Below are 13,255 nucleotides of genomic sequence, written 5' to 3' on the forward strand. Positions count from 1 at the left end.
AATGTCACCCACTGCTCACTTGATATTTCTTTCCTTTTTGGCCCCTTCTCCGTAAAGCCTAGAGAAGGTTGTGCATTTGTGCCCATTTGGCACCAGCAACCATGTCATGTTCAAAGTAACTTAAATCACCTTTCTTTTTCATTCTGGTGCTTGATGTGAACATTAATTGAAGCTCCTTGATGTGAACATTAATTGAAGCTCCTGACCTATATCTGAATGCTTTTATGCACGTACATATGACTGGCTGATTAAATACTTGATTCAATAAGCAGTTGAACACATGTACCGTAATGGCCAGTGAGTGTGTAATACCCAATACAATGAAAATGCTAGGTAAATAGTTGTTATACTGTACTGTTTAGTGAATAATGACAAGGAAAAAGTCTGTACATGTACAGAACAGACAAACTTGGTAGTACACATATTAAATATAATAATAAATAGAGAAAATATTTTATTCTCTCTGCCTACACATCACTGCATTCGCGTAGATTGAGGATGGTGATCAGCGTGCAGCAACTTAAAGTTTTGGATTTTGGAACTTCGTGGATTTTCATTTTCTTCGGAATATTTTTGATAAGCAGTTGGTTTAATTTGTATATATGGAACCTACGGATACTGAAGGCAGACTGCATGGGCAGACTTTTATTTTATTTATATTACTATATTTAGCCCAGTCTGAATTTCCTGGCAAAAGCGCTTTAAAATGCCACAGAGAAACTAACTTACAGAGACATACCTACTGAAGCATGATGTTGTTTCAAGAGTGTTAGCATGTTGGATGTGTTTCCAACAACATATCCATGTATGCTCGGCATAACAGAGCAGAGTCGGTCTTATTAACTTATCTTTGGCTCTCCAGTGTAGGTGTGATTTACTGGGAAACCAAAATGTTCCCAAACCGCCGATTCTGACTGACTGTAACTAGCAGGGCTGAGCGATATATCGAGTTTTTAAGATACAGTGTTGCTTGCGGTTCAAGAACACAATCCGTTCCAGGAAAGTGGTCGTGAACCAATTTGTACGCGAACCAAGGCAATTTTTTCCCATAACAAAGCACTGAAATCGCATTAATTCGTTCACAAGCCTACCAAATAATAATTTTTGTTAATTAATTTTATGGTTTTTATAGTTAAAAACTTTAAAGAAAAACACAATATAGTGTGGCGACGGGCGGACCGATGAATCGCGGGAGTAGAGTGAGACATGGAGACCAATTGCTTGCCGGGGAAATCATGCTCTTTATTAACAGTCCTTAACCCTTGTATTGTTGTTGTTGTTCATGTTAATGGTTGCATTTCCCCATTGTCGCGCGTGTGTTTGCCCGTGTCTTGTGTGTATCAGGTCCGATCCTCGCGTGTATTTAGCGTGTGTAAACCTTCCACCGTGCGTGCATCTTGCAGTTTGGCGTCTTACAACCTTGTGTTTCCCGTCTGTGAATTTGAGTCCGGCGCTTGTTGTGGTCCTTCTATTTACAATTGCACGCGGGGCATGCTGGGACATAAGCACCGCTGGTGCTACACTAGTATTAAAAAAGGAATCTGGTCGTCAACCAAATTTTGTATGCGAACTAAATGCATTTTTTTCCACAAAACTTTTGGTAGTGAAACAAATTGCTCGTAAGCTACAGCGTTCATGAACCGCAGGCACCACTGTACATCGATATATTTTCACATGAGATATAGGACGAGACGGTTTTGTTTATATCGATATAGTTTATGTTGCTTTAAAATGATACTTTTAGAGCCTCCACTTCGCCTATTTCTCCTTTCCCTGTCTGTCTCGTGCAACTGCACCCTGCCCCACCCATCCCCCTCAACTCACAAGTCCTGCATGCAGCAACAGCGTGGAGACAGACACAGACACGAGGCAAGCTAGCGCAGAGAAACTGGTTGGTAAAATAATATATGACGGTAGTTTATTTTTCTGCCATTTTTCTCATGCACATGTACAGCTGTCTGTTAATAAAAGTGCCGGTGTGACATTGGGGACATTTGGCTCTGACTTGGAACTGTCTTTTTGTTATTACTTTATAGGGAAAAAATATTGAGATACATATCATATATCGCCGTTCAACTAAAAAAAATCGAGATATGATTTTTGGTCCATATCGCCCAGCCCTAGTACCTAGTAACTAGTATTAGCCATAACCAATTCACAGCCACAATTAGCATAATGTTTTCTGTACTGAACATCTACTTGTGATTTAAGCTCCACCCGTGTCAATAAATGTATTCATTCATCATTATTCCTGCCGAACCATAAATGATGCACCAAACTCTCAGGGTCTATACCGTCCTAACCTGCCCTTCAGCCCTAGTGTGCCCAGTTCACAGAAAGCCCCTAGAATGTTTTCCCTGTTGCCTGGACTGCTGCATAGCTCAGTGGGTTGAGTGTGTGGCCCTGAGACTATAAACCCACCAGTCATGAGTTTGCTTTTGCTTCACCTTGTTGTGCCTGGCTTTTCTTCTGTTCTGCACAGGTTTTTGTTCCTAGTCTTCCCTAGTGTTGTTAAACCTTAGTGTTTGTTAGGTTCCCTGGTTCATTGTCTTGAATGTTATTTCACCTGTGTCTTGCTGTTCCATGGCCTTGTTGATTAGTTGTTCACATATGCCCTTTGTTAGTCCTCATTATCAGTGTATTTAAGTGCCTGCCTTTGTTAATTTCCCATGTCAGTCATTGGGTGAATTTCTGGAAGCCTCCTTAACGCTACGCAGATCATAAGTTCAATCTTTTAACATAGAACTTACGAATGATGTAGCAATGACCAATGACGAAGAAGGCTTCAGGAAACTCACCCTTTGTTAGATGTTACTCTGTGTTGCTGTGTGTTTCAGACTCTGCCTGGTTGATAATCCTGCTACCTGTGTTACCCTGTTTCTTTGGTTGCTTTATGATTCTTGTAGTTAGTTCTTGTTGGCTTTTTGACCCCTCGGGGTACTCTTATTTTGTGCCTTTGCCAGTGTGTTCTGTTTTATGTTGATAAACCCATTTTGTCACAGAGCTTCCAGTGGATCGTTACCTTTTTCCCGCCAGCACCATGCCGCGCCATAGCAGTGAATGGGACGTGGTGAATCCATGTACATTACAGCCAGGATTGCCAACTCTCGCGCTTCTGGTGCGGCTCATGCTTTCATCCTTAATCTCACGCTCACGCAAGAAATCTCATGCCAAATGTATAGCATCCATTATAAACCAAAAATAGTCATATCATAAGCATTGGGATAGTTTGCAAGTCCTACAAGATTATTTACAAGGTAAGAAAACTGTTACATACAGGTAGGTGTGTGTGCATGTTGTGTGTATAAGCGCACGCACGCATGTGAGACTCGTCTTGAATTGAAAATCTCATTTCAGCCAGCTGACCAAAGTTGGCAACCCTGAAACGCCCTATAAGACGTGCTTATTTTGTCTAATAAAATCACGTTACACATTTTACACTGTTGCAATAGTGTATCCAATTTTTGCCTGGCTGTAAGTGTTGTACAGTAATTGTGATGCTTGCAGGTACTTAACTTATTCATAGTAACATACAGTAGCTGCTGCATTGGGTTTATACATCCTACATGACTTATTGTTACATGTACAGATTACTTAAGGTTTAATATTGTTACAGCTAAGTGACAGTTCTGTCTAACACTCATTGAGTGTGAAAACGTTTAAAAAAAAATTTTAGGTTTTCTGCAAGTTGAAGTCTGTATTTCTGTTCTTATTTTCATTAGAATTGTTTTAGTTGAGAATTGCTGAACACTGTTAAAGTGCAATGGTAGTTATCCATATTTCATATTTTAATTGTTTGCTACAAGAACTCTTTACTCAGGGAGATGCAAATATTAATAGGTGTGAATATTATTAGCATTAAATTGACCACTTTTTAAATGAATGACTATTAAATGTAATCACCATTACATTTACCATAGTTACTGATGGTGGAATTATAGCGATATATCATGACTTGACATGACTTGCTTGAATAAGGTCTTTGAATTGACTTGACTTGTTTAATTCTAAGAAGCATGGCTTGAGACTTGACTTGAAACTTGTTAGTGTCACATCCTGCCTACCTGACTGTCATCTCTCCTCCCTAGCGTGAGCCTAACAAGCCATGCCTGTTACTTGTCTTACCTCTTGTTCCTAACCCTTGTGTTGATCACTCCCAGCTGCCTCTCGTTAGCGCCCTCAATAGTTTAGTATGTGCTTCCCAATCTTGTGTTCCCCAGTCCAGTCATTAATGTTGCTCAGCATGTCAACCCGTGTCCTTCTAATGTCTTGTCTTCTTGTTTTCATCCCTTGTGCTCCAGTTTATTTCCAGTCTCTGTTTGTTTAGTTTTATTCTAATAAAGCCCTGTTTTTTTGCCTGTTCTCAAGTCATTTGTTCTTCCAGCTGTGACTGGACTCCACAAACAGCCTAGCAGCTATCTCCAGGAGCTTCTCGTGCTCCATATCGCCACTTGTTCACTTTCCCTTGTACCCAACCTCCTACCTCAGCCCGAGCCTCCTCCAGAGTGCTCTTGATGTGGGCAGGAGGGATGCTAGGGAGGCTAGGAGATTCGACACTATGAGGGAGATGCAGTGACTACTTGAGGGTGAAGTCATTCTGCCTGTTGGCTGTCCCCAGCACACCACTGCAGATCTACTCACTGGCTCCCTGCAGCTTGCCATCGATTCGCCCACTGGCTCCCCGCTGCTCGCTGCAACCCTGCCAGCCATTCGCAGTCTCAGGAGGAAGAGGCAAGCTGTGCCCATGGCTGCCACTTCACCAGACTCGGTATCTCTGGAGTCCTGCCTAGGAAAAAACCACCACTCCTCCAGTATCCAGCACAGGAGAAGCTGGACCAACGCCAGTGCATGACCTTGGTGAGACTGCTGCCACACCTCCAGAGCCTGTCTTCATCTCTGCCATGCCTCCAGAGCCCATCTTTGCCTCTGCTGTGCCTCCAGAGCCCATCTTTGCCTCTGCTGTGCCTCCAGAGCCTGTCTTTGCCTCTACTGTGCCTCCAGAGCCCATCTTTGCCTCTGCTGTGCCTCCAGAGCCTGTCTTTGCCTCTGCTGTGCCTCCAGAGCCTGTCTTTGCCTCTGCTGTGCCTCCAGAGCCTGTCTTTGCCTCTGCTGTGCCTCCAGAGCCTGTCTTTGTCTTTCCTGTACTCCTGGAGGCCATGCTCCTGGTCCCCAGCCCAGAGAGTGGTGCTACACCCACAGTCCAGGCTCCTGGCCCCGAGAACGCCGCTTTGCCTGAGCCCCAGGCTCCTGGCCCAGGAAGGGCCACATTACCTGCACCTGGCCCTGTGGCAGCCATGCCACCCAAACCTGACCCAGGTGTCCTGGCTGCGCCCCTCTCACCTCCAGGCAGACTCCTGCATGTGTCCTGTTCTGTAAACCTGCGCACGCTCTGTACCCACATTGCTTAAATCTGCATCCAACCTGTTAGCCGGCAGCATCCGCCTGACCTGCATCAAATAAATTCCAATACCTGAACCCGAATTATAATTAGACTACTACGTCAGTTGGATGAAGAAGCCCAAGCACCGATGCCAATCAACCCTTGTACTAATTCAAAAAAATTCATCACCATGTACTGTCTCAAAAGATCTAATATCATTATACACAAAGTTCCCAGAAAGTTTGGTTATAGTATCCTTATCCTCTCGCCTGGGAACCATTAGCTCTCTGGTTCTTCTAAGATGCCATTTGATAGCATTGCTGCTAGTTTTTAAAATGACACAGCTATTAACATGCTTTCTTAGTGAAGACGTCCCACACTTGCAGTTATTATATTGTAATGTAGTGAGTCCATTTACCTCATTGTTTTCATGATCTAATTTAATTCCAATCTTCTCCCATACGGTAGACGTTATTTTAGATGACGGGTTTTCCAGGGTTGCCAGCTCCACTCGTTGGGGCAGTTTGCAAACCCTACAGACTATTTACAAGGTAATAAAACTATATAACTAAAATACATGTATACGCATATGCAGACTTGCCTCGTATTGAAAATCTCACACTAGCTAGCTGACCAAAGTTGGCAAGCTTGGTTTTCTATAACATTTAACTCCATGAGCCAGTCGTTTTCTCAATTCCTCAATGTCCATTTTACCTACTGCAGATATTTTGATCATGTGATTTCAAACAGGATATTCTGGGAGGGCAGAAACATAATTTAAAAAATCCATATCTATTTTAAATGTAGCTATAGATTGTGGATGTGTGATTTACGTTTTCAAAAAATGTGTAAAATTGTAGCCTACTGTCATGCCCCGATCGTCCGCTCCTCTCATGTGCCACGCCCCCTCGTTAACCTCATGTGGAATCCCAGTGTTTTACAGCTGTTCCTGATGTGATGTAATGTCAATCTGCCTTGCTGCATGTTCCTTCGTGTTCGCTCCCATTAAACCCCGCATCTTCCCTGATCCTGTCTCCTCGCCTCTGCGTTCTTGGCCAGCGCGTAACACCTATTTATTTTTAAAATAAGTGTTCCACCAAAACTTGCGGGTTACCAGTCAGGTACTTGTGGGCAGTGTTGTGCCAATTCACACTGAAAAAGAACTAGTTCAAAGTTAAGTTCATTCAAATAAAACTGAACTAGTTCATGTTCATAGTTAATTTTTTTAAAATTTTGAACTAAGTTCACAGCTCCAAAAATGAACTAATAAAATGTTTTTTATTAACATTTTCAATACAACGTCTTTCTATCTGAACCTCCTTCAATTTTCTCCTTCTATCTGTCATATACCACTGAACAATCACAGACATGAGTAACATTAAAAAGCAATTCTGAGGTTGAGAATCGATCTTACCACTTGTGTCATGTTATGCTAACAGTGAGAAAATGAGGTAGAGTTTAGGTATACTGTATATGCAATTTTTATTCAGACAACACTAACACAAAATGTAATGTTTAAAGTGTAATATTCAGACAACAACTTTTAAAGTGCTTGGAAAAGAACATAACTAAAAGTAAACAGTAACAGCCACTGTCTTTCAGTCTGTTTTTTTTTTAAAAATCAAACTTGATGTTTGTCTAGTGAAAATGTACAGCTCTAAAACTCAAACATCCAGTATTTAGCTGTACTAAACATAAATATCTTCCTTTTATAAACGTATTTCCCCTGTGTATTTCAAGTATGAGCATGAGGCCTTAGTCATAGTTCAGTGAAATATTAAGCCAAATATTCCTCGTTTGAAAAGAACTAACTTACTGTAAACATTTGATAAACAATGAATAAGCCATACTCATTAACTTTGACTATGTAACTTTGTATATCCAGAAAAAGTACAGCTATGAAAACAGAGCATTTACCTTCAACAAACATAAATAACTTTTCTATTATCATGTTAGAAGCTGGGTTCCCCTGTATAGAGTGAAATAGAGGTAGTCGGTGGCTTTACAGTGCAATATTCAGCAAACATATTTTAACATCTAAAACATGACTAACAAATACAAACACAGAAAACACACAAAAGTTCACTTCTTCTCTGTTGTTCTGTTTTCTTCATAGCACCACAAAATAATCACAATGAATACCACTATTCTTATCCCCCTACAACAGAGGTTAATTTCTCTTTAATCTTTTAGTTTTTTGTTGTCATTCAAGAGCAGTTGCATCTCAAAATTGGCATCACCAAGACTATTTCTTCTGGGCCTAAGTATCTGACCACCAATGCTGAAAAGCTTCTCCACTGGAGCGCTAGAGGGAAGTGCAGTGTTGTATTTTATGAACAGCTTGGGCAGCTGAGTGTATTCCCCAAATCCATCTGTGGTTGGTGAATCCAAATAAGTGTCCACTTCTGTTTTTCTAAGGTTCTGTGGGTTTTGGTTAAACTTGAAGAAAGATGCTGCAGTGTGTTTATTGTCAGTGATACCACTGGACTGAGATCGATCAGAGCTTCGTGCTTCTGAGTCATCAAAGTTAACAGTTTCAAATTTGTTTCAACATTGCTCTGTACCGCAGCCGTTTCTCCCCATTCTCCACCCAGTCGAGCTTGAATGTTGGTAGCAGCATAGCTGCTAATATGTGTTCCTTCTCCTCAAGCAAGCCTTCAAGTCTCATTTTAAGTGACTGCAACATGCTCTGTATGAGGGGACGGCATGTAATCAGACCATGCGTAGCAGTGGGTTTTGTGCGCTCATCCAACAGGCCATTCAGATCACTTCGCAGTTGCACAATGGTTGGAGCCAAGTATCCAAGGAAGACATTGTTCTCTCCCTGGAGGATGTTTAGTGCAAATGCTAAGGGCCTCATTGCATCCACAAACATGTGTATGAAGCTAATTTCCTCTGGAGAAAATGGGCGAAAACCAAACTTATCACACACAGTGTGCAAGATAAGGTTGTCATATACAGGAATGGCAGTGTCAGCAGCCTCACTGGTATCTGCCCTAGGAGTTAACGTTGCTATGTGAGACAGTCGATGCATAGCAAGATACACAGAGTTCCATCGTGTATCATTTGGAAACACAAAGCTAATCCCTTTTCCTCAACAAAATCTGATGCTTTAGAGCTTCATTTAACCCTGTTCCACAAAGCAGATGCCTTTGCAAAAAAAGCCCTTGACAGTGTTTTGTATTGCTTTTCAGTCTTTAGCAATGAGATTTTAGGTATCATTTGGGTGAATGAACTTTGTGATTGTTTTTTCATAGTCTTATACTTTGTTAATGATTCTTTGTGCTCATCATTAAGATGAAGGTATTCCCTAAAACTGCTTTGATGCTTCAATTCAATGTGTCGTTTCAATTTGGATGCAGATGTGGCTGACGCCCGGACTTGTTTTTTCAAACCAGGTGGACATGATTTGCATAAAAAGTGTGGTTTTTCCCATCTAAATCTACACCAATTTCTTCAAAAAATGGACTCAAATGTTTAAACTAACTGCCTTCAGCAGAAGCGTCCAAACTCGAAGCACCAGCCATGCCAGTCTGTAATTGCCAAACTTTAAAACCATCATAAAACGTGAGCGGCGTTCAGTCTCGCGAGAGCAAACGTCACTCACATTAACGTTCATAATTTGTAAACTGATTCGTTCAGTTCAGCACTCACGAAAAATATGAATGCGTTCATGCACAACACTACTTGTGGGTACCAGAACCCATGCAGGACTCTACCTCCAGATGTCCCGGCTGCACCCTGCTCACATCCAGGTGTCTTGGCCTCGCCCTATTTCCTGATGTCCCACCCTTTGGTTCCGCTGGCTCCTCAGCACCCTCTGGCCCTGCTGGCCCTCCAAGGCCCTCAGGTCTTGCGGTCCAAATGGGCCCAGGAGGTTCCACATCTCAGAGATGTTGCCCAGCTTTTGAGGGTCTGGAAGACTCCCTGGATACCCCCCATTTTTTATTTGTCATGCCTTCGTCTCTGTCCCTGCCTTTTTTTCCACCTTGTCTGTGTCCCCAATGGTTCCCTCTTCTGTTCCCACTCCTGTCTCTGTTGCCCCTCTAGTTGTCCATGCTGTCATGGTGTGGCTTGTTCTGTTTGTCCTTGTCCCAGTTTCTTCTGCTCCCAGGTCCCCGTTGATGTCTAGTGTTTGTCCCTCATTCCTGGTCATGTCCTGAAGCTGGTCTGTTTCTTCTGTGTGGTTTTGTCCATTGGTCTCTACTGTCGTCCTGTTTGTCCCTGGTCTGACCTCTGCCTGTTCCATGCCCCATCTCAGGCCATTTGTCCCAACCCAATCTTATCCTGTCCAGTCTGGTAGTTCTGTCCCTCTGCCCTATTGTGGTGACTGTCCCGTATGTCCACCCTGTTGTTCAATCCCCTTAGGCACGCTTTGAGGGGTGGGGGTGGGGGGGTACTGTCACGTATTGCCTACCTGACCCTTCTGTCCCTTCCCTAAAGAGTGCCTAACAAGCCACACCTGTTACTCCTTTGCCTTACCTCTCGTCCTTAACCCTCATGTTGATCACTTACAGCTGCCTCTTGTTAGCTCCCTCGTTATTCCCATATATACATGCTTCCCAATCCAGTATTCCCAGTCGGGTCAATAAGCCTGTCAGCCTGTGTTCTTCTAATGTCTAGCCTTCTCGTTTTTATACCTCATGGTCCAGCGTATTTTCAGTCAGTTCGATCATTTTGTTCTAATAAAGCCCCTCTTGTTTAACCCAAAACACCCGCCCTCAAGTCATTAGTTCCTCCAGCTGTGAGAGTTAGGACTTGTGACTTACTTGTGACTTGTCTATATGCGACTTTATCCCATGTCTGTCCAACAGAGTCATTCAAAGTCTATCTATTTAAATATGCCCAGGGCTAACTATACCTTAAAGCACATCCAATACATGCACTTCCTGTTTGGCAACTATTCTGTGCAATTTGTGTGGCAGACAGGGACACACATAGATCTACCTGCATCCATAATTCATAGGGGTAAACAATGATCCCAGGAAAGAAATATACATTCCCCGCTCACTCACTGGTTGATTGCAATAATGATAATAGGGCATGATCTGATTTCAGTCACAGCTGAGAGGTCCATAGTCCTTAACAACATGGACAAACATGTCATGCATGTTCTTAGAAGCTCCCCCCCATTTTCTTCACATCCTTGCCTGGTGTGTGAGAAGTGACTCCAAGTCTTTTCCCTCACAACTGCGATGAGGACTACAGTTCCCCTACCCTGATCCCCACCCCCCAGTTTAGCAATGCTTGTCCAGATTTAACAAGCTTTTTGCTACCCACTGGGCCCCGATTTAGCACGAGTCCCAGCAAATCCAATTACACAGGAGTTACAGAGCTTGATTTTCCCATTAAAGATTTCATGCTGAGTATAAGGGTAGATGATTACACTGCCTTCAGCCAGTTCCCGCCAGGTCCTTCTTTCTTCATCTGTCAATGTAATTGGGCGGGGATGTGGGGGCGGGGGCGGCAATAGAACAAAAAGGGGTGTGGCCTCTCTCTTAGGCATCCATTCATATGCCCACCAAACTGCAAGGTCAGTGACATTACTTCGAAGAGATTCTGCCAACAATCCCGCGTTTTTGCCCATGATCCCTCCTTGGCCTTCACTAGATTTCATACAGATGAAGAATGTTTCGCAGAATGCTCTCTGTGTTCATACTGAAGGAAAATATCTACAAGCAAACCATGCACCCTAATCAGGATGTTTATTAAATTAACAACCAATCACATGGCTTTTTCTTTAGGAAATTACATATTCATAACTTAAAGTCATATAACCTTAAGGTAAAACCAATAATAAGTGCCATTTACTGCATAAAACGAGACATTAAGATCAAGCATTAATGAGTTTCAGAACATAGAAGACAAATAAACTTAAAAAGCCCTTTGAACTATATCTTATATATAACTTCAGTCTGGAACTTATAACTCAATATTTAACTTTAGATTAGAACCTTTAACTACATCACTTCAATTGAAAATATAGCTGTCTCTATACCTTCAGTCCCCTTAGACAGAATTTTTAAAAACAGTTGTTCATCATACTGAACATTTATCACCCTGAACAGATTTTGATCCCTTGAAGTTGGATTTAAAATGACTTTGTACTTCAACAAGTGAAAGCATGTCTTCATTTCTGTCTCCTTTTCACAGCATTGAAAGGAAAGAGACCATGGCTCCCAAGCAACCGCAGCTCAAGGTTAGGGCTGCTGTCACAGGGATTCAATACAATCACAACCCGCCCCCCCCCCCCCACCAAATGACTCTCACATCACATGGACCTGACCCTTCTTTTGATGGCCTGGTGCATTCTGGGAATAAAATTGTCCTCCTGTGACGTTTAAGCTATGAACATCTGCCAGTTTCAAGAGAATAGACATGGACCACATGATATCCATAGTGATATATAATTATATCAATATTAATATGAATACAAATGTATACATATATGAGTTTCCCAGAGATCATGAGACTCAGTAAAACAAATATTAATAGGACTACTATCATATTACACGCAAGGGCATCGCTGCAATTGTTAACTTCTGCACTTTCTGCAAATTCTGTGAATTCTCACCCATGTTACAATGCTGCTATTCTTCACAAGTGTTACATGTCAAGGCATCACTGCAGTAGTTAACCTCAGTGCTGCACTTTATTACTGTGATGTTCCACACAGACATTGTTACTTCCATAACTAGTGTTACATACACTTAATTGTGCAGACCTCAATAATCTCTACTACACTCACATATATCTATAGTTATATTACTTATCTAAATATTTTCCTTTTTTTTTTTTTACCTTATTTTATACATTGTAATGTTTGGATTTTATTTCTATTGAAATGGACCTGAGTACCTCATTTCATTCCCTTCATGTACAATATGTTTTGCAATGACAATAAAACATCCTTATCCTTATCCATAATTGCCATTTAAATTTTACCATTGCCTCATTGATGCTGATTTTGATGATTATATCTCCATTTATACAACGAAAACCTCTGAAGACTGACAGAAAGAGAGAAGTAAGGAAAAAAGATTGGTTAGGGAATAATAGTCCAGCTGGCTGTAGGACATTTTTTATCGTGTGCATTTCCATGCCTCTGTTGGCTCCAGCCCAAGTCCTCCAGGCTTCCATTGTTTCTTAATCCCTTAATTGGTGGTAACAGCGAATCTTAATATCCCTCCCCTTCTCCTGGTGTCTCCAAACTGCTGGCTCTGCTCACCATGGAAAAAAAAAACAATAGAACGACCAAGAATTATCCACAGCTGAGTATCAAAAGTGATTTGGGAAGCACTGTCACATCACTGTGTATTGGACAAACTACCCTATAATATTAACTTGATACTTTTTCTGGTTAATAATTCTGAACATGATAAGAAACAGTTGTAGGCCACTGTAAGCATTTGTTTTGCAAAAGTATGAGAATGAATTACAGACTAACATGAATTTGTACAGGCATCCTGTCCAGGCCATCCTCCTCTGGTTGGCTCTAGACCGGCCATGACTCCATACTGCATATGTGGATATGGATGGATGGATATCTAATTGGCTTAATGGGCCTGCACCTTCCAGGCACTCCTGTACTACATGGTTGTAGGGGGGTTGGAGCCTACGACATGCAGGGGAGCATTGTGGGATACCAGACCATCACAGGGTACACACAAACCCATGTAGAGATACAAATTCATCTACATGTCTTTTTACTGCAAAGGGGAGGCAACACAACAGAGGGGGAATATACTAACTCTGCACAGAGCAGAGGTGGGATATGAACTCCTTTTCTTATATTTATAGATAAGTATTTCTTGACTATTTGACGTGGCACGTGTTAATGAAGCATGCTGTAGCTTATTAATAAAATGCATTTAA

The sequence above is a fragment of the Paramormyrops kingsleyae genome, chromosome 2 (assembly GCF_048594095.1).
Source record: "Paramormyrops kingsleyae isolate MSU_618 chromosome 2, PKINGS_0.4, whole genome shotgun sequence".
Lineage (NCBI taxonomy): Eukaryota > Metazoa > Chordata > Actinopteri > Osteoglossiformes > Mormyridae > Paramormyrops > Paramormyrops kingsleyae.